Below are 22204 nucleotides of genomic sequence, written 5' to 3' on the forward strand. Positions count from 1 at the left end.
CAGGAAGGTATATATTAATGGTGATCGAAAGTGATTGTTGTCAAACAGCTCTTGTGCTAAAAATATTAGTATACATTCTGGAACTAATGCATCTTTATTCATTGATTGTCTTATTAGTTAGCTTCGCAGACGAAGTCTGCCGAAGGCTTATAGATTGGGTTCTGTCCGTCCGTCCGTCCGTCTTTTACCTCTTATAACTTTGATATGCCCTGTCCAATTTTTTTCAAAGTTGGTGCAAATGTAATTCTCAATGCCATACATATGCACGCCAAGTATTTTTTTGATTCGCCAAACTTTCATTGTGTTTTCCTGTGATTTTCAACGCTTTACTAGCACAAGTGCCGAAATTTACCGGAAAAATCCGAGTTTTAACGACATCTCGCAAGAGAACTGGCATACCGTATTCGCATGCGCCAGTCTAACCGCTAAGGAAATCGCCGTCGATTTCGTCTGAGGATATTGTATTCCGGGACTGTATCTTTCTTTGCACAAGGCTTACATAGATTAAATTCTATCTCAAAGGTAAGAAACTGTGCTTATGGTATTTATTATGAACTTCGATTTATTACCAAACGCTTCAGCGTGGTATTAAGAGTTTGTTTTCAGGGGTGGGTGATACCAAGGTGGGAAATGGATGCACATAAGGGGTTAATCCTTGAATTGCAATATAGAGGGTTCAGGCCGAAATACAATATATAGTGTTTTCATGTTTCGTCTGATATTTCTGTGGTATTCTGCTGCTGTAAGTAATGCACAATTTGTTCCGAAATTCAGTATTTTGTGTGCATTCCAGGGTTATTCGTTTTTTGCTGAAAACACCCCTATTTTTTAATGGCAGAGTCGAATAGTTTCACTCCCACTGGGAAATCTGCATTGTTGCTTGAATGAGAGCTAATTAAACACATTTCCCAGACCGGCGAAAGAGTATGCAACAGCCAATTTTAACAGCCTGTCACATGATTTTAGTCTGAATGTCAACATGAAAAGAGGCTCACCATTTTACGCAGGAGTAATTGGGAGTAGAACATGTGAGGGATAGTATTAACAGAGATGTGTATACTGGAAAGTAATAACTATCATACTTTTGCACTCTGAGCATTCCTGTTTTAGTATATTGGTTTGAAAATGTTGAACTTGCATGATTTGCAATGTGTTTTTTTATACTGAAACTCCCCTATTGATCGAATTCCGGGTTTGAACGAGAACGACACACCACGTGATTCATTTGAATACAATGCTGAAGGCAAGCATGTTGTGCTACTGTGGTACTCCACTGACGGGATGACTTACTAGTACTGCATGCTACAACTTCGCTTCTGATGTTGCTTGCTAGCCGTGGATTGAATGAATCTTGATTACCGGTTAAAATGTTGCTTATTTGGCGTTGGTAATCTTTATTTGGAACTGGGTAACGCCGCAACGTCGCCAGCAGAAACCTCCTGGTACTTCGTACTATTATAAAACTCAGTCAACATACACCAAGTTCTGTCAATCGTAGTATTCCATGTGATGTACACCTAATATGCAAAAAATGTTGCTAAACTGGATAAAAATAGCAGACGAACATTTATTTACAAAATAAAAATACTTCGGTTGCCAATGAAAACAAGCCGGTAAAAAACAAGCAATATGTTTTCGGCTGTTACCATGGTAGGACATGAACGTGAAGCTAACGTCGGTTTATAACTAAAACCAGGCACCTTTATACGAGGTTCGCAAAATAACATTCAGTCTTTAGAAGTCCCTTTATTTTATTGCTAGGACGTCTTCAGCCGTTAAATGTATTATTTCTAACCGTTTTGCGATAGTATTTTCTAGATTGGAGGCAGCATTTAGATTTTATTCAAAGTTCAATTGGGATTACGTTGACAGTGTAACAATGTCGGCGCCAGTGATCTCTTACCAGTGCGCAACGTAGCCAGAATAAAAGGCATGATCATTTGGCCACTGCTATTACAAGACTGGTAGGAGGTAATAAATTTGGGGCGAAAGTATTCAAAAAACAGATTTTGGCTGTTGCCATGGTAGCGGTGGGTCAGGATTGTTTTTCCAATTAGTGATGGTACGATCTGCCTACTGTAAAGGGGGTAATTATTCACTGGGTTTTAATTTAGCTTATTTCGCTGACTGGAAAAATGCGCTAAATTAAAACATAGTGAATATGTAAAATTTAGCATAGAACACATTATCTAAATGATAAAACCGTGAATTTAAAACCCACTGAATATGCCTGAAATGGTAAATCAGTGAAATTTAAACCCAGTGAAAATTAGTCATTTTACAGTATCAAGTTTGAACAAAATCAGCCAAGCCCAAAAAAATCACAGAAGAGTTAAAAAGCCATTCCTGGTGAACAGTTACTCTAACTTTGGGGTCAAATTTCTCATTAATGAAAAAAGATATAAAAAATTCAAATAGTAACTTTGTACCCACACTCAAACCGAGTACAATGAGCTATGTCTGAGGTGTTGTATCACAGGGAATTGGACAAACTTATGTATTTTAATAAATTATTGAATAATAAAATGTTATATAACTTTTCTTTTACCCCCTCCCCTTCCTGGTATCTATTTTTAAAATCAAGTAATCACTATTTTTATTTTGTAAACACATTTCCGTCTGCTATTTTTGTCAGGTTCAAATCGTTCACCAATCGTTCATTTTTGGCATGTTAGATGTACATCACATAGAATACTAGGATTGGGAAAACTTAATGTATGTTGACCACCTGGAAACTGAGTTTTATCAATCTTGAAGGGCTCTCTGAACATCCACCCGCAGCCTGGACCCGCAGTAAAATCAGCCTTTTCACTTTGGCGCGTAGATGTTTTGACTTGACAAGTTGTTTGACAGCTAGCAAAAAGATTGTGCGACGCGCATCGTCGGCGGCGTCTTTTTTATGACGTTTTGAACACTTAGTCAATTTGAGCAGTATTTATTCGGACAATGACTCAAGTTTAGACGTCTGATTATTTTATTTTCACACGTACAGTGACACGCGTTCTACACTGACACGCGTTGCTAGGTCGCAGCACTGTCTTGGAGCATATTAATGGGCAATTGGGTTCCCCGACCTAAATTTCTATCCCTATTTGTTGCACGTTCTTTCTTTAATATGAAATAATCAAATATGGGACATATGTAATAATAACAGAACCCCATACCCTCCCAGTGGTTTCGCTCGTGAAAGTACGGCAGCAGGATACACCGCATCACTCGTGAAAATAACTTCCATACGCAATGAAAGCCACGGGGAGGGTATGGGGTTCTGTCATAATACTTCATTGTCACTGAAAACATTTTCCCCCTGAAATAAATTCCAGTGAAAATGCCATTTCCCTCACACTCTATTGAGACACAGCACAGTGAAAATTGGATTCACATGTAATGCTTGAAAACATGTCAGCAAAAATAAATTAAGTGAAATTCTACGTTTACTTCATAAGAGTTGGAAATGAACAAATTACACCCGATCCTACCACTCCATACACAATGTAAACTACACCCCAAAACATCCTTTCGCCCATGGGTACTATCGTGTTTCACCAGTGTATTGAAATAAACAAATTAATTATAATTTCAGCCTCTAGTTGAGCACTACCTCGTCTTTATGTCAACTTTAAGTTATTCATTGCCTACATCAGTGACTTCAAAATATATGTTTCAATCCCAAGAATTTAACTCGCTGTTAATTGCATGGGAGTGCCAGTCTTTCATGAATTACTGGGATTACTGGGAACATGAAGCTGTAACTAAATCCTGGTATAAGCACCGGTTAGGCAGGCTTGAACTATGCATGTGAAGCCACCTGAGAGGTATATTCAATCCAATAGATTTCTCATTGTTTGGTAACTATTTGCTGCAAATGCAGCAAAAATCAATATAAAAATATTACCCACACAGCATTCTACAGGTTACTTGTCCTTTTGTGTCCTGACTTTAGTGAGAAACTTAGCAATCGCACAGTGTCACACTTTGCCAGAAAAACAGTCCTGCTATTAGTTCAAGAACTGGTTATGAAACGTGTAAATCGAAAGTTTATCTCGTCATTTAGGAGGCTTGGGAATAATGTTTGGCATATAAAATACTGGAATAATAAAAACGTAAAAGTTTAGAACACGCTGATCGTGATTCTGTTATGTACGATTGCTGTTGCCGGTGTTCATTGGCAAGTGCTAGCAGATTGAAACTTGGTTTCGTGACGACATATTAGACTAGAATTATCGAGAAAACACAAGTCAAGTTCGGCCAACCGAAAGCAATGATGAAATTGAAAAGTACTGTAATTAAATATCAATGAATCTATCATCGCTGTTAAATTACCTTTGAAGTAAATATGATAACCGCGTGCGTTACTGCACTCGTGACCGGGACCTCTATGCTCCATGCGGTGTTGAAGTTTATCGGTAAATCGAACCTCTGTCAACAGAGACATATTTTCCCAATCAGCTATTTATTTCGGTACTGAAGTCAGGGTGGCAATTTCAATGTTTAGCTACCATAATTTATCTCCATTATGAGCAGGAAAATAAATTACGGACCTCGATTGAGATGGATTTAACGGCAGCCATGTTTTTAAGGGATATGTGAAACAATATTAGGGAGGGGGTCAAATTCACGTAATCCTCAATTTTAATGATGTTGACTTAATAGTCATCATTTTTTTTTTCAAAACTTCGGATATTATTTTATATATTTTAATACTACAATATGGTAATTAGTATGCAAATAATATGCAAATTAGCAGCCAATCTGAGACAATGCAATCCAGTTCAAAGGAAATTTGATTACATGATCACTACCTCTGCTGATTAGTTTTTTATGCACTTCTATCTGCTTTTATATTAAATGTATTTTTTTGTATTTTTCTCAATAGTTTTTTTTTATTTCTTTTGATATATTAATTTGACAACTTTGTAGAGTGGAAACAGACTGTTGAATTAGTTCATCCTAGACTTTGGTAGAACATGTTTAAAATAGTACAGTGTGAACTGCAATTTCTTTCTGGCTGGTATAAATTTATTAAGTAATATTTTTTCGTACTAAAAAGACTCAAATATCTTTTTTAATTAAATCTAACAGCCAATGGGAGCACATTTGCTACAACCTCTGCTTACTTTGGGCTAAATGTTTTGTTTTTTTTGTTTTTTTTCAGGTGCATAACCAGATTTTTTTTTTCTCAGAAAGCAAAGCCACTGGAACTGCAAGTATTACAAAAACATACTGGTACTATTCACTGCGTGTCTGACAATTGTATAAAGTTTTGCAGGTCCTGTTTTTTACTTTGAGAAGTTCTGTCAACCAAAGCATAAATATGTGTTTCTCTGTACATAAAATTTCACACGATTTGTTAATATTAATGTATGATAATAAAAACTTGATAATATTTTTCTGGATTTTTGCACTTTATTTGTATCATTGTCGTATGAGAAGTAATCTTGTCCCTTTTAGAGATATTGAAACTAATCCAGGGCTACAAACTAGTTTATCCAAACAGACACAACACTGACATATTTGCAGATCTGATTTGTATACTTCCTTGTCATTTTACCTGTTGTACTGGTTTGGTGCTATCTGGTTTCCTTGCTGAGAATAATGCTGACCTGGATGGAGAGTGCTATAAACTTGAAAATGCCATAGAAATCACGTTTGCCAATTTATGTCCATGCAACTTTAGAATGACAACTAGCGAAGGCAGTGTCATTCATGACTTGTTATTTTTAAAATTGACGATGAAGAAATTGCAGCTCTTGTTTCATATGTTCCAGCTCCTGATACTGTCTTCGACAGTTTTACTCTCAGCAACAACACACACTTTAAAATAACAAATTGTCAAATAGTTGATTTATATAGGACATGCTTTTTTGGTATAGGAAGGTGCAAGAGGGTGTATATATTTGTGATGGGTGGAAGTTATTGTCAGATCATCGCTTGTGTTATTGTCTCTTGTTAATCAGCATCTGTGAAAAAAAAATTGGCAGCATGTTTGCAACTCAATCAGTCTATGCATTCTGGAACTGAGGAATCTTTATTCATTCTTTTATTTGTTATTTTAAAAAAATTGCTACTCATTGCCATGTTTCAGTGTCATGGTGAAAAAGTGGTTTTCTTTCAGTTCATGAGAATACTGATAATATCAGTTTTACCCGCAGCTACAACCTGCTAATATTGTAGTAAAAAATGATTATTATTGTCATGCGATGTTGCTAGGTGGCAGACTCTTCTCACCTTCATTTAGTTTGGCCCTTATCTGTTTCAAAAAGAAACTGCTCGCTATTTAATACAATAATTCTTTCCTGATTTGTTAATCATGTATCTTGATGAACATAGAAATATATAATTGAATATTATCCCTACTTCTATATGGATGTTCAAAGACAACTGATGCAGGGCTTCATTATCAAACTAAGTTATTCGTGCTTGTTCAAAATTTGTTGGCTTTTTTTGTTTTTTTACATTATTACTTAATTAATATGCTTGTATATTATAATGTAGTATGTTGATTTCATTCAACTAAATACGTCATTTATCAGTAATGTTAGCTCCAAATTTTCAATGTATGACTTGAAAAGAAATTGCAGCATTGGGTTATTATTCTTTAGGCATCATTTCTCATTCCTGCAGTTTTACTTTCTTTAACTTTAAACCACTTGTACATCCTGATCTGAAGGTCTTTGTCCCAATGGTTAGACTATGTGGTGGGATCAATGTGGATGAGTTACACAGTCTTGGTTTTTGGCATCATTTTTAGTTCCACATTAACATTGCTTTGATACTTGGTGTATATGTACCTTGGATAGACCTCTCTCAGGTTTGTTCATTTTGTGATAATATCTTTAACTTTCAAATAAATTTTTAATATTTTTTACTTCTTGTTACAAACTGCAAGTTTGATTGCTTATTTATATACATACTCAATTTTTTAATTTTGATGAATTTTATGTAATTTTTGGTAAAAAGTTATATTTTTGACTTCTTCTTGAAAGTCTGATTTCTTCGCTATTATACATACTAGTATGGTTACTTCAGGTAGACCTCTCTCAGATTTGTTCATTTCGTGATGATATCTTCAATTTTCCAATTTTGATAAATATTTTTGTCAATTTTGGTAAAAAGTAATACTTTTGAATTTTTGTTGAAAACCGCAAGTCTGTGATGTTATGTTTAATTCTCTAATTGATATGTGTGATGCTAACAGCAGAGCTATCTCAGCTGAGAGGTTGCTTGTTTGGATTACCCAATGGCCGGGGAAAGACAACATATTACATGTATCAGGGCTATTTTGTATATCATTTTGAGTCATGCAAGCAGTACATGTTTACTTTCATTTAACGTGGTATTTTCCTTTCAATGTATTTAGTATTATTTACTTCCTTTATCTTAATGCTGTAGTTTTGAATTATCGATGTTCACTGTATGTCTATTTTAATTAAACATTATTTGAAGCAATGTGCCCTCTGATATTAGCGAATTTGTAGATATCCTCAAAAGTAAAAAACTGAAATTGCAAGTTAGTGACGGAGGCACAATCGAAATGTGAGCCCTAGGTTTCTTCATTTCTATACCTACTGTAAATTACTTTAATTTCGCAAGAGACAACTTATTGTCAATTTTTTTGAATCAGTGATAATCATGAAATTTTGTAGCTATGAAAATGTATCTGGTACGTATCATATGAAACAGATTGTTATTATTATTATTATTATGAAAGGGATTGTTAATGATTTCTGAGAAATTGTGTCTTCACGATTGTCATAAAATCTAGTAATCGTGAAAATTAACAGTGAAAATTAATAAGTTTGCAGTTTTTTGTTCAAGATGTAAATTTCATTTTATCAAATTACAAATTCTATATTTTTTCAAAATCTATATCAATATACATTTTTCTGTTGTATCAATGATGTTCCTGTGAATTAGTATAACATAACTAGTTATGTGACAGCAAATCTCTGTGCATCAGTGGCATGCCATATCAGCTTAAAGAGGTAGGAGTATTTCAAGCCACCTTTTCTGTATTTTCCCTATTATTACTCTTGTGAGCATCCATTTGATGACATCATAAAATAGTTGTATAATGGTTCATCCTGTCTTTATAGCAGCATTATTGTATTTAAATAATAACACATTTGTGGAGCAATATCACGGTTTGTTGCATGTATAGTGGCAAAATTAGAATTTCAACACCACAAAGGTAATAATATTTAATCTGGAAGTTAATTTGTTGTGAATATCTTTTACAATGTGTAATTGGATGGGGAAGAAATTTCATTAAAAGATTTTTTTCATGAATAAAAAACAAGTTTAAGCACAACTATGTGTGGGCAGTGCCATCAAGACACAAAAGTTTTCAATTCAGAACAAGGATGTAACCTATCAAAAGTGGCACCTTATTTCAAGGCAGTGTTCCCACCAGTAATTAAATATGTGAAGCATCAGTTTAAAAAATATGGGCAATTATCCATTCATTAATTATGTTTCACTTTTCTTGACACTTAAATAAATATTTTACACATTACTACAAATAACTATTTAACAAATGAAAAATTGTAATTTGACTTGATATGCCTTATACATGTAGTGCAATACATTTATATTTAAAGGAAAAGTCTAGGCTAACAACATAATACTGTATTTTTTGTATCCAAACTGAATTTCATTTGTCCAGGCTTATGTATAGAGATAAAGTACATGTAGCATGGTCAAAGAGCAAGGTTACAGGCAGTCAACCATCCTTCATCCAATTGTGAAACTAATTGTCATGGACATGTATTCTAACATGTATAATATGAAGAGAAAAAAAAACATGTCCACAATACATTTTGAAAAAACAAGACAAGAAAACACAAGTTGGTCATTTTGGTCAACAAAAAACAAATCATCATGGACCTCACAAAACATGAACGAAATTCCTTCAAAATATACAAAATTTCACTTATAATACATATTCTATAAAAATACAAATAACATCAATAAATCTATGTAAAATTAACTGATAAAGACACTAATGAAATAAATAAAACAATTAATAGATATTAATTTATGCAAATTAGATAGTTATTATTCACAGTTGAGACCTAAATAACAAGACATGAATGTCACAGTCCCCGTTATTTGATTATAAAGTAGTACAAGGAACATCTGCAAACAGGTGAATGAATATGTACTCTATGTGGGTACAACTCATCATGAAGTGATTTCCCATAATCTAGTTTTGTACTGACAACTAAAAACTTCCACTGACCCATGTTAAGAATCTACTAAGTGCAACAAAACTATTTGTCATACATGTATACTTGCTCAAGAAATTGCATTCTTAAATCTGTCTTAAACTAAGGTCTTAGTATATTACCAGGACCTGGGTCAAATCAAAGTTCAAATAACTGCATTGTTTTAATTTGCATGTTTTTGGGAGGGTGTGGTCATTATTGCCAAAAGCACATCTACTTGTGCCAAGGTGTAATCATACCAAATATGAATAAAATCGACACTATGGTGGTGGAGATAGCAGCAAATAACTGCATTGATCTAATTTGCATATTTTTTGGGAGGTTTTGGTTATTACTGTCAGAAGCACATCTACTCGTGTTAAGGTGTAATCCTACCAAGTATGAAGGAAATCGGCTCAATGGTTGCTGGGATAAGAAGCAAATAACTGCATTGATCTAATTTGCATATTTTTGGGAGGGTGTGGTCATTATTGTCAAATGCATCTACTCGTGTCAAGGTGTAATTATACCAAATATGAATAAAAAATCGACACGGTGGTGGTAGAGATAGCAGCAAATAACTGCATTTACCTAATTTGCATATTTTGCAGGGAGGGTGTGGTTATTACTGTCAGTAGCTTATCTACTCGTGTCAAGGTGTAATCCTACCAAATATGAATGAAATCAGCTCAATGGTTGCTGAGATCAAAGAAAATAACTGGATTTAGCTAATTTGCATATGTTTTGGGGAGGGTAACTCCAGTGGTAAAACCGGAAATTTACTAAACATTATGCAAATTAAATAATTAATATGCACCGATTTTTACCAAAAACTAGTCAAATCTGCACATAAGTTCAGAGCATCTATGTACCAAATTTCATCAAAATCCAATGAGTGGTTCTTCAGATATCAGTGGAACAGTCATGAAACAGCTAAAAATTAGCTAATTATCATGCAAATTAGGTAATTAATATGCATGGGTTTCTACCAAAACCTAATCAAGTCTGCGCATTGGCCCAGAGCATCTATGCACTAAACTGATGTATGGTTCTTGAGATAGCAATGGAACAGACAGACACACTACGGTAACTGCAAAGACTCCCATTGTGTGCTTCGCACATTGGAGTCAATAATATGTGTATTGGACAGAATTTTTCACATATCGAAATAAAATACACTATCACTGGTCCTATTTGTAACCCCCAAAAATTATTTTGTTTGCTCTATCAAAAGTGTATATAATTTACATGAGCTCATGCTACTCATAGAAAAAATACAGTATTAAAAGTGAATTAATTTAAACTATAATCATGTTCTCTGATATTGGTAACTCCAGGTGGCAAAGGTAATCCAACCTGAATGTGGTGGAAACGTGCACAAATGGATGTTGTATTACGTTCTGGTAAAACTGCCCTCCCAGCAACAAATAAAGATGCATCTTCCCTTGTTCTATGCTTCACAGTATGTAACCATTGTGGAGGATCATCAAATTTTTCATCAAATGACAATTCTGCATTATTTTTATAGCGTTGTGAAACTGTCCAATAATAATATGGCAAACTGGGATTGGCTCGTTTGCAGAATTCACTGTCATAATAAAGGAAAATCTTTGTTTAGTTGCTTGCCCTTTTGAAAACAAAAGTGTATTACTAATTGTATGTTACTATGTGTTGCATTATAATTTTAACTTGAAATTGTATATAATGAATACATACGAGTGTATTGGCCATATAAACAGACAATTTTTTCACATTTAATTTTTACTGATAAGCAATAAATTCAAAATGATTATATACCTGCACATAGATCGCCAACATGAAGTAAATTCTTGGTGAGTGAATGTATCACCCAGTTTTCTCCTGATTAAACTAAAAAAACACTCCACGTCATCTGTTGTTGATGATCTTGGGTGTTCAGGTTCTAGAGATTGGCTAACAATTTGTCGCCTTCTAAATTCCTGTGACTCTATATTGGTGACTAGTGTATAAACGTCTCTCTTGTCAATCCCCTGACACTATTCAGTGACCTATAATAAGAAAATATATACTATCCACTATTTGTGGGCAAAGAATATGTATTCAATGCATAATGCAACAGTGAGATATTATCTGTTAATATCACATGACAATAGTGCATATCATTCAGAGTTGTAATATTTAGCGAGAAATATCACTTTTAATATGGTATACTAGTATGTTTGGTAAACACATAAGTGTATGTATATATGTATATTTTCAAACATCAGTTGGAGAAAAATGGTTATATGGGATACATCTTAAAGGCCGATAGCCCTCATGTTTACACTTTGTTGGTACTGGGTAATTAATTTATTGATTAATAATGGTATATGTGTTGCATAATCTGCTGCTGACATTTGACCTGAGAATTTGACCTGAGGGTACGCTGCATGTCCTAGTGGCTCAATTTTTCAGCAAGACGATCAGGAAGTGAAGTGTAATGGGAAAGAGGATGTAATGACCGACAGTGAATAATGAATAAGAATTCTATTGGCCCTTTATAGTACTAGAACATTGATTTTATAAAAATGTGGTCACTGTTTAAGGATGCTTTCAGAAAAAAATGTTCAGGGGGAACAGAGGTTATGTTTTATTTCCATTCATTTATATGTGTGTGTTAATTGGTCCTGACAGACATCATTTCTCAGTGAACCGAAATTGTTCAAAGTTAGTAATGACAACTGATAATAAAACACAAGATATCAACATTTTAAAGGGTGATAGTCGCTCTTCTAAAGGAAATCACAAGTACAAGTTTCAACCTAGGTGTGATGTGCACTAAGTACTGTCAAATCACTCACAAAATTATCTAGCTAAGGCTTGTAACGTTTCAGTTTGTTCATACGAGACCAATATCTTGCATACATGTATGTACAGTGCGACAACCACCACACTTTAACATGCCAACAAGTTACCGGTGTATCAGGTGATAACTTCAGCATGAAGTTTATTGTACAATTAATTCAACATTTAGTAGTAATTGCCTGAAATAGTTCATGGAAGACACTATACAATATTTACCTGTTTATGTCCAAAGTTGAAAAGTCAAACAACTCATTTTGCCATGGCATCAAGTCATCCAATAAATAATTATAAAAATTGTAATTGAATTGACATCGCTGCAATTGGGTGAGGCCTCTTCCATCACTGGCCTCATGCTATTGGGCTACCAGCCTAATATAATAACCTGCTTCTTGATAACCATGTTGCTCCATGAAATTTGCAACATTATATGAACGAAGGCGTTCGGCATCCTCTACTGACTGCTTTCTTTTACCACTATATGCAGCATATGTATTATGACCTGTATTAGGATCTTCTAGGGCATCTTTAAATGCATTAACATTTATAACCTCTGGGCCACAATCTCTAATAGACCTAGCAATTCTTTTTAGAATATGAGCATGATCTTCTCTGTCATGGAAGAGTCACCTGAGAGATGGTATATATGTCAATATTAAAGATATATTGTTATTGTAACAACCTATTTACATAATTCATAAAGCTTAGTGGTATACCACAAATAGTCTATTTTGGTTTTTTTGAATAAAAAATTGACTAAAATTGTGTCTGTTGGCTCCAAAATGATTCATTTCCAGAAATATATAAGAATATAAGACAAGTCATTGAAAATGACACATTCCCCGTTAAATTTTTGAAAGTTCTCTTTGTGTTCGTCATATTAAAGCGGAGGGGTTGTCGCGAGCGTGTCCTTGAAACTTGAGTTCCAAGTGGCGTATACAACAGATTGTTTATTTACATCAAAACACATGTTTCTTGTGGTAGTAATATGGCCAAAAATAAAAACAGCCGTTATTCGGCCATCTTTGATCTGATTATGAAACACACTGATATGTATGATGTATGTGCCAAATATGAATGAAAATAGTACATAAATTTTGGAAATATAGCAGTAAGGCCAAAAAGTCAGATGGCTGTCAATATCAGCCATCCTTGACCAGATTTTGAAACAAATTGTCATAGACATGCATCCTAACATGTATAAAGTACATGTATGTGCCAAATTTGAATGAAAACTGACAGAGCACGTCCAAGATACCACATAAAAAAAACAAAAAACATGATGCCTGCCAGTCGACCATCTTTGATCCAATTGCGAAATAAATCGTCATGGACATGTATCCTAACATGTATAATCTATGTACCAAGTTTGAATGACAACTGACAAAACATGTCCAAAATACAACATTTCAAAAAACAAGTAGGCTGCCAGTCGGCCATTTTGAATCGAATCACTAAACCACTGCATGTGCATATGTCCCACACAAGGTACTAGGCACATGCAAAGAATTAACGGAATCGGTCCCCAGGATTCTGAAATACGACTATGAACAGACTGACGCACGGACGAATAGACTCAGGAACTCACGGATGGTCGGGGACATGTATCCTAACATGTATGATCTATGTACCAAGTTTGAATGAAAACTGACAAAGCATGTCCAAAATACAACATTTTCAAAAAACAAGATGGCCATCTTTGAATCGAATCGCTAAACTACTACATGTGCATATGTCCCACCATAAAGTACTAGGTACATGCAAAGAATGAACGGAATCTGAGATTATGGGATTATGAGATACGACTCCGGACGGATGCACAGACGCACAGATGCAGACCAAATTATAAGTCTGAACGAGGACTAAAAAAAGTACAGACACATTTGGGCGAGAAAGTCTGGTGATGTAAAGGTAAAATGTTCTGCAATGCAATGCACAAAAATCTGTGAATTTATTCTATAAGAACGAATTGTTTAAAAGCTGTAACTACATTATTTACCTGTATCTGGATCCTTTTCAGGAATGTATGCCCAATTTGAAAAGTCGTGTCCCTCTTTTTTGTAAAGCTCCACCATATGTTTATACTCAAATTGGGCAATGATAGAGCGTAGATTACCAAGTATCGTTTCCCTACTGTGGGGCTTCTATGGCAAAGGATGGTATTCTTCTGGAATCTGTAACCCTCTTATATGATTTAATATATCACGTAACTGCCAGCCACGTTCTGCTAACTCATGAACATTCACAATAGTTGCATTAGGGATCGCTTCATTAGGATTTGCAACAACATGTTGACCATCTACAACTATAAAATGATTATTCAGCACAAATTAATAAACAACATAATGAGTTCAATAATTAAAGTTTCAGTGGTGGTTGACTCAGCTTGACAGAAGAGCATGCATGAATTTTTAACTATTACTTTAAAGAAAGGTATTTGAAAAACTAACTTGATTATGTGTATTCAAGAAAATATACCTATATTTTTTATCAGAGAGCACAGAAAAATAAAAAAAGATACGATAAATATTCAGCAAGCAACTGCATTGTTAATTTACATAAATACAAAAGGCTTATAGTATGTTTCACATTTGCTCATAGATATTCAATGCATATACCATTAGACATTGAAATTCCATTTCTTATGCATCTATTTGCATAGCTCAGCTGCTATAAGCTCTTGCTGTGGTTGATATTGTAGGTTTGAAATCCACCCTTTGCCAACTTTATTGCTTGGCTTTTTTAATTGAAGACAAAGCAATGGCTATTGTACAACCATGTTTTACCATGGTGACCATGATAATTGACGGTCAACCATGAAGTGCCATGGTTGACCATTCTAATGACCATGGTCAAACATGGTTAAAAATCAAATGACTATTGTCAGCCATTGTCTCTGATAGAATATGCCCTGTCTGTGATCTTGGAGAAATTGAAGATGAGAAACATTTCCTTTTCACGTGCCAGCTATATGATAAAGAGAGAACCAGCCTTTTTACTAAACATAAAATGTATGGAGAGACATTAATAAACATATTAAATAATAAAAATGATCACATAATTAAAGACGTTTCAAAACACATTTATACTTGCTTTATGCTTACGGTAGGGAGCAAAAAATCAAACAATAACTTCAGTACCAGCTGCCTCAAAAAAAACCCCCCACAAAACACAGATTTACATTTATTTACATTATATTACAATTATTCATTTATCTCTTATTGTGAGATATGTATTTATTTCACTCATTTACAGTATTTTTAGTATTTCCTTTTATTTTCATTTTTTTTATTATTACATGTTTTTGACTTTATTGTATTTTATGTCAAGATCTCAAATGGGATACGATAGCAATAAAGAATTACTTACTTACTTACAACCATGGTCAGGACAACCATAATCATGGTCAGAACAATCATGTCCATGGTTGACAAGAACTTGAACTCTACGTAGTATAAAAACTTCTATGGCCATGGAACTGTACTGACCATGATCAAACATGGTATATTATGTTTGGCTTAATTAATGTATCATGATGATTATACATGTGTATTTATCTCATGTGATTAGTGTTTCAGTGCTAAGTGACTTTCTCTATATACCTCTAACGGTTATTTGTCATATAACAACATGATGACCATAAAATACCATGGTAGCCAGTTTTACATGGAATTTAATATTATTTGATTGGTACATAATTTGTGTTTGGGAGGGGACATGTGACTTGATAGAACATTCATGGATGTGCTACAGCAATTTCTAATTTCCAAATTGATAGCATTTGCCTGTTTATTGTTTGTTCGTATGCACATAGTGCATGACTTTAGGTCAACAAATGGGAAGATAGGAACAGATTTTTAATTTTCCAAACACAGTAAAGTGTAGTGAAATATTTGCATATTTTTGTCTCATTACTATAGGTTGGTTATGTTTACGCAAAATAGTTGTGCCTGTCTGTAATTCAGGATGAAGTGGGCAATTGTCCCTAAATGTGGAACTTGGTAAACAATATACTCACAATCAACTGTTATTAACATTCCCAACAATGTTCTTTCATTCAATCTTGATATCTTCTCTCTTGCCTTCATGCGTAGCTTAAAAATGCTTGTGGGTCCTGTTAGACCATTGTAACGACAAGAATTGAACTCTCCATCTGTAACACTTCCTGTAATATCAAATTCTATAATACATAAAAAGTCCACAAAATAAAGCATCAAATTATGTGCAAGAATGATAGCATGTAAAGAGCTTTAGAATATGCTTACCAACAGGATAAAGTCCTGCATTCAGAACCTTCAGCTTTACCTCATTAACTAATTCTCTGAATTTATTATCTGTGAGACTATGATACAAAAGATATCTGACAGGTATTGAGTATGGCTTTGCTTTTCTCTCTTCATCAGATATCATGAAAACCAATACATGTGTTGCTGCTGTTCGTTTCTTTTTGAACAGAATTCTGAGGTATTTCATGATGTCAGGGATTATATCAGAAACTGCTTCTGTAACTGGTTGCAGATGAGTATATCCCTCTCCAAGTTGCTGTTTAATGATGCCAGGAGATCAATGTAGTCTCCAGCAATAGAGAGAAGCATTTGGTATTCATGAACGTCCCAACACAACTGCATCAGTTGATCTTCAGAGGATTTTGGGTCATTCTGTTTTTTGTTAAATTTATTAACAGCTTTGATGAAATTTTCTTTGAGAAAAACTTTATCTTCTGTCAAACTTTCAATTACTAACTGTATTTGTGCTTGAAACCTCTCTGTACTGACTGACTCAGACAATAACTTATTGCAACTACATCTGCGTTGAGTATACTCATTGTATAAAATCGACAACACATCATCACTTAGATCTACATCACCATGCCACTTTAATCCAAGATATTCTTGGAGTGAAACTTTAAGATCAGTGCCGTCAGCCTTAATCCACACTCTTTTACATCCTGGATTATGAATGATAATCTGTTTCAATGCTTCAGTCTGAAATGATTTGCAAATATCAATGAATTTAAGATTTAATCAAAGAAAGCTTAGAAAGAACTCCCGTGTGCTGAGAGTATTGGAGACACATTAAAAATTAATTCAAAATTACTTGAACTTGAGATGTTGATGGAAACGCAGAAAATTAATTATGCAAATAAGGTAACGAACAGATTTAAGTGTAAAACTAATAAGGTCTGCACCAAGTTTCATTGAAATGTGATTAGAACCAAAAAAAATATTAATTATTATGCTAGTTAGAGAATTAATATGAACAGATTTTAATCAGAAATTAATCAGGCTGTCTATTGTTCTAGAACATTTATGTACCAAGTTTTATTCAAATGTGATGATCAATACTTGAGATATACAGTATTAATTAATTATGTTAATTAGGTGATTAAGAAGCATAAATATTTACCAAAAACTAATATGGTGTATAGTCCTAGGTTCATTGAAATGTGACAGGTACTCTTGAAAAGTTTCGTTGAAATCCAATGAGTGATTTTTAGACATCAGTGCAACAGCCATAGAACAGCAAAAAATTAACTAATTATGCAAATTAGGTAATTAATAGGCACAATTATTTATCCCAAAATTAATCAGGTCTCTGCGTAGTCCTAGAATATCTACGTCGCAAGTCTCATTGAAATGTGATGATTAGTACTTGAGATATCAGGTGAAAAGCTGAAAATTAACTAATTATGCTAATAAGGTGATTAATATGCACAAATATTTACCCAAAACTAATTAGGTCTCTGCACAGTTCCATTGAAACGTGATCAATTTTACTCGAAATATAAAAACCTGAAAATTAATTAATTATGCAAATTAGGTAATTAATATGTACTGATATTACCCTAAAAACTATCAGGTCTGTGCAGTGTCATATAACATCTATGTACCAAGTTTTATTGAAATGTTATGATTAGTACTTGAGATATAAGTGGAAAAGCCGAAAATTTATTAATCATTATGTAAATTAGGTAATTAATAATATTAACAGATTTTTACCCCAAACTAATCAAATCTGCGCATTAGTTCAGAGCATCCATGTGCCAAGTTTCATTGAAATCCAATGAGTGGTTCTTCAAATATCAGTGGACCAGTCATGGAACAGCTTGAAATCAGTTAATCATCATGCAAATTAGGTAATTAATATTCATAGATTTTTACCAAAACCTAATCAGCTCTGCGCATTATCCCAGAGCATCTATGTACCAAGTTTCACCAAAATTTGATTAGTGGTTCTTGAGATAACGGTGGAACAAAAAAAGTGACATACATACATACATACATACAGACATACATACATACAGACATACAGACAGGGTAACTGCAAAGACTCCCTTTTGTGCTTCGCACACGGGAGTCAAAAATGTACATAAAATATCAATCATCAACTCATTGCTTGGATATATCAAAAGTACAAAAAAATATTTAAATTAAAAAAAAATTAAAAATTACAAATGATAATATATAAAAAAAAAAAAAAAAAAAAAGAACTGCTGAGCCTCTTCCCGTGGGGGATTCGATCCCCAGCATCACGCTGCTCAGTTAAAAAAGTTTGTAAAATTACAACCAGGAATCAGTTCTTATTTTTCCTACCTGCAGCCATGTGTCTTTATAATTAATACCCCCCCCAGATGATTTTGGTATTCATTCTGCGTGCATGTATGTGTATCATAAAATAAATTGGATATCAATTATAATAACATAATCAAGCGGAATGAAGAGGATGTCCAATGAGTGAAACTAAAATGATGTACCGTTCGTGATTTTCATATGTTCCCCATAAAGGCTCAAACAAATTCTGATATCACATGATCACTCACTGGATATCATTTTTTGTGACTAATTACAAGCTAACCTACAGTACTTTATATTCAGTGCTAACAATAAAAGTAAACATAACACAAATAGTTTTCATTGATTGCCACTGTTAATGTTCACAATTTTGTACAACTTACTTGAATATCAGTTGAACCACTGAATTGGCTATTTCTACTTTCATTCCTCAAGACTTGTGCTCCAATTGCAGGAATGTTTACATGTGCCTATTAGTATTTATTAACGTGATACCATATCAACAAAAAAGTAAGTCATTATGTAAGTGGTATCTAGACCACCCATCAATGCTGTTCAATAGTGACATAAAAATAACACTTCTATTCTTGGCTTATATATTGTAATTAATATGCAATACCATTAATACATTGTATGAATAAATTATGGATTGACAATACAAATCTAATACTCACATTTAGTGGGTGTTTTCCCTCAACTCCACTCCAATATGGCCCTTTAAACAGTTGGATAAATCTTTCACCAAAATTGGCATACATAGTTTCCAGCCATGTTTTGTATACAATAGGACACTTCAACTGTAATTACCTGGTAAATATAAACATGACGATATACATTTCTTATCGTTATTATTATAATTGTAAGACATTTTCTGTAGTTTAATTTGTTGTGTTTACCTCATTAGATGATGATGCATTGTAGAACTGTATAGCATAAGCTAGCATTGGAAATGGCATCCTATTAAGTGGCATCCTTGGTGAACCATCATTTCTTTTCTATGCCAAAGCTTTTACTAGGCTATATACTGAATTGTCCAACTTTGCATTTTGCAAAGTGGACATAGCAATGACAGAAAGCTCGATGTAGTCTTTGGGTATGTTTAATATACTTTCTCTACTGGCAATATTTTTGAAAAGATACTCGGGCAGTGTTAGTTGGTTGGTGTTGTTGATAGAAGTTGTAAGTGTCTTAATAATTTCAAGCTGTTCAGTAATATTGAGAGATGAAAATAATTGTAATATGGTATTAAATGAGCTAGGAGGATCTGTTGATATTGATGTGGCTGGATGGTTTTGTGTGGTAAAAGAAGATGCATGTAAATGTGATGGCTGTGAAATATTATGACATTTGGAATTTGGAGGTGTAAGTGTGAAGATTTGCAACTGCTCCTCTGCATTGTTAGGGGTTTTATATTTTGATTTCAAACTATTTTCATGTCCACTAATTGTCTTTTGACGACATGCATTTCCTATGAAAAAACAAAACAAAAACATAATTGTTAATTATGTGTTTATCATTGTTTTAATTTCAATTTTGTACTGGTAAATAAGATCTGCATGACCATGTTGTGCAATGGTAAATGAAACCAATCTGCCATTTCAAATCATAATTTGACATGATGTATAATTTATGGGTCAAGTTCTTTTTATCCAGTTCCAGAATAGACACTATTTGTCTATCTTCAATGAATTGAAACATAGTTGAACTCTGGTGACCTTGCCCTTTGTTATATAATATAATTCCCTTTATCATAGTTTGTTTCAATATAAATATGCATTGTCATAATTAATTTTGAATACAAACAAGTTTTGGGGTTGAACCAACAGTGGGGAATCAGTCTACCGAATGTCCTTAAAAGATGTAAATATCTTACAAAAACATTGGTGCCTTATTTGTTTAATTATTTTAAGGGACATAATTTCCAGCTTTCTTCAAAGTAGTTCAGATATTTTAGTATAAAAACAAATGTTTCATTGAAAAAAAAAAAAGTGCTGCATTTAGATGTGAATAGATTCATAAAACATGCAAGATAACAGAAAATTTTAGCTGGCTTTAGTCTAAGTATTTTGTACAGGTGTCTGTCAAAAATTAATGATTCACTGAGACAAATATGAACTGCCTGCCTCATTGTGTGACTACTGTATTATATGAAAAGTAAAAAAAACACACCCTTTATGAATAGCTATCATGTTGCAAGCTCTGCTTTGTATGCAAATCAACTTAAAATAGTTAGTTGGTGTCCAGTGGAGGGAGAAGTCAACAGTACTGTTGCCTCCTGAGAATCTACATCTTTAAACACTGCAAGCTTTGAAGTGCGTTTTTAAACTAGTATTATAAAAACTCTATCATTCTGTTCTAATAGCTGAAACATATTCCTGTGAGTTTTCATTTGTCAAATGAACTGTTTGTCAAATACAGAATACATATATTTTAGAATAATTTTCTTTTTAAAATGTGGATGAAATGTTTTGCTTTTAATGTATTTTTTATGTATTGTTTTTGATTTGATAACTTTTGACTAAACAGATTTTCTATTAGCTTCAGATCTTGATCAAAGTTAGGCACCCAGTTCATAGGAGTGCTTATATTGATTTTCTGACATCTTGTTTTGTGTAAAGATTTTATTGGTAGGTTTGCAAATGTGTATCAGACTGTGCAATCTCTCCATGAGTTGGTTTTGAAACCCAGTATGGGATTCTGAGATACATTACCAAGGATATTATTACAAGATAAATCATTTGCTTCATTGAACACATACAACAATGCATATTTCCACTGAGATCAGTGACCTTTGATGTGTATCACCAGTGATCAGTCAAGTAGAAACAGTCAAAATATTTTATCAGATTTTCTCAATTTTTGCATGATATTTTCATACAGGACATCTGTTGTTCAAACTCAGGGAAGACTTTATACTGATGAATAAGGTGACCAAGTTTGATAAAGTTTGGAATAGAATTAGTAAAGTTATTATGCACACAATAACAATTATTAACGACGACGACAACGCCCGACAAAATTTTTCCCTTAATATACCTTTCCCTTCCATCTTTGATGGTACGGGCAAGGTAAAAATTGGATTGTGAAATAATAATTTTTAATCTGATCTGCAAAAAGAGTAATGGGTATACTTTAAATCAGTCTTTGAATGAAATCTGTCCATATACAACCAAGATCTGGATTTGTTTAAAATTATGGAATACTCAAACCAGAAAACAAATTATGACACTATAAATCAATCAAGCATATAATCAATAATCAAAATCAATACTTTTGCTTACCTGTTCTTGACACGCCACTGAATTTAGAAACTTCAACACAAGCCTGTTGCCAGAAGGGACTATTTCCCTTCATTCCTGGCCATTCAATAAAGTTAAATTTGGCATCCAGTTTAGCTAAACTGATTTACTCTACCAGTGACTGCTCCTCATTTTTTGTCAAGGGAATTGGTTTATTTTTGGGGGGCTGCAAGGAACGAACAGAGTGAAATTATCATGCCTACATTTGTATGCCCAATTTACATTTACAAGTCGTACAAACCATTGAGAATGTCACATTAGAATTGTCTTTATTTACAGGTGGGCTTTATATCAGTTGTGGTTTTGG

General features: G+C 33.7%; 1 long non-coding RNA gene and 1 pseudogene across 2 annotated transcripts; one reads left to right on the plus strand and one right to left on the minus strand.

Annotated features, from left to right (window-relative positions):
* The first annotated feature begins 378 nt into the window (after positions 1-378).
* On the plus strand, positions 379-5388 carry LOC146734319 (uncharacterized). 2 transcript variants are annotated; one of them, XR_014931730.1, is made up of 2 exons: positions 379-522; positions 5156-5388. It is a non-coding gene; the product is annotated as an uncharacterized LOC146734319 (long non-coding RNA). The 2 variants fall into 2 exon arrangements; XR_014931729.1 differs by lacking the exon at positions 379-522 and adding an exon at positions 4352-4406.
* Positions 5389-10499: 5111 nt separating this feature from the next.
* On the minus strand, positions 10500-14101 carry LOC146734320 (uncharacterized; annotated as a pseudogene).
* Positions 14102-22204: the final 8103 nt, after the last annotated feature.

The sequence above is a fragment of the Saccoglossus kowalevskii genome, chromosome 15 (assembly GCF_978046115.1).
Source record: "Saccoglossus kowalevskii chromosome 15, keSacKowa6.1, whole genome shotgun sequence".
NCBI classification, from domain to species: Eukaryota; Metazoa; Hemichordata; class Enteropneusta; family Harrimaniidae; genus Saccoglossus; species Saccoglossus kowalevskii.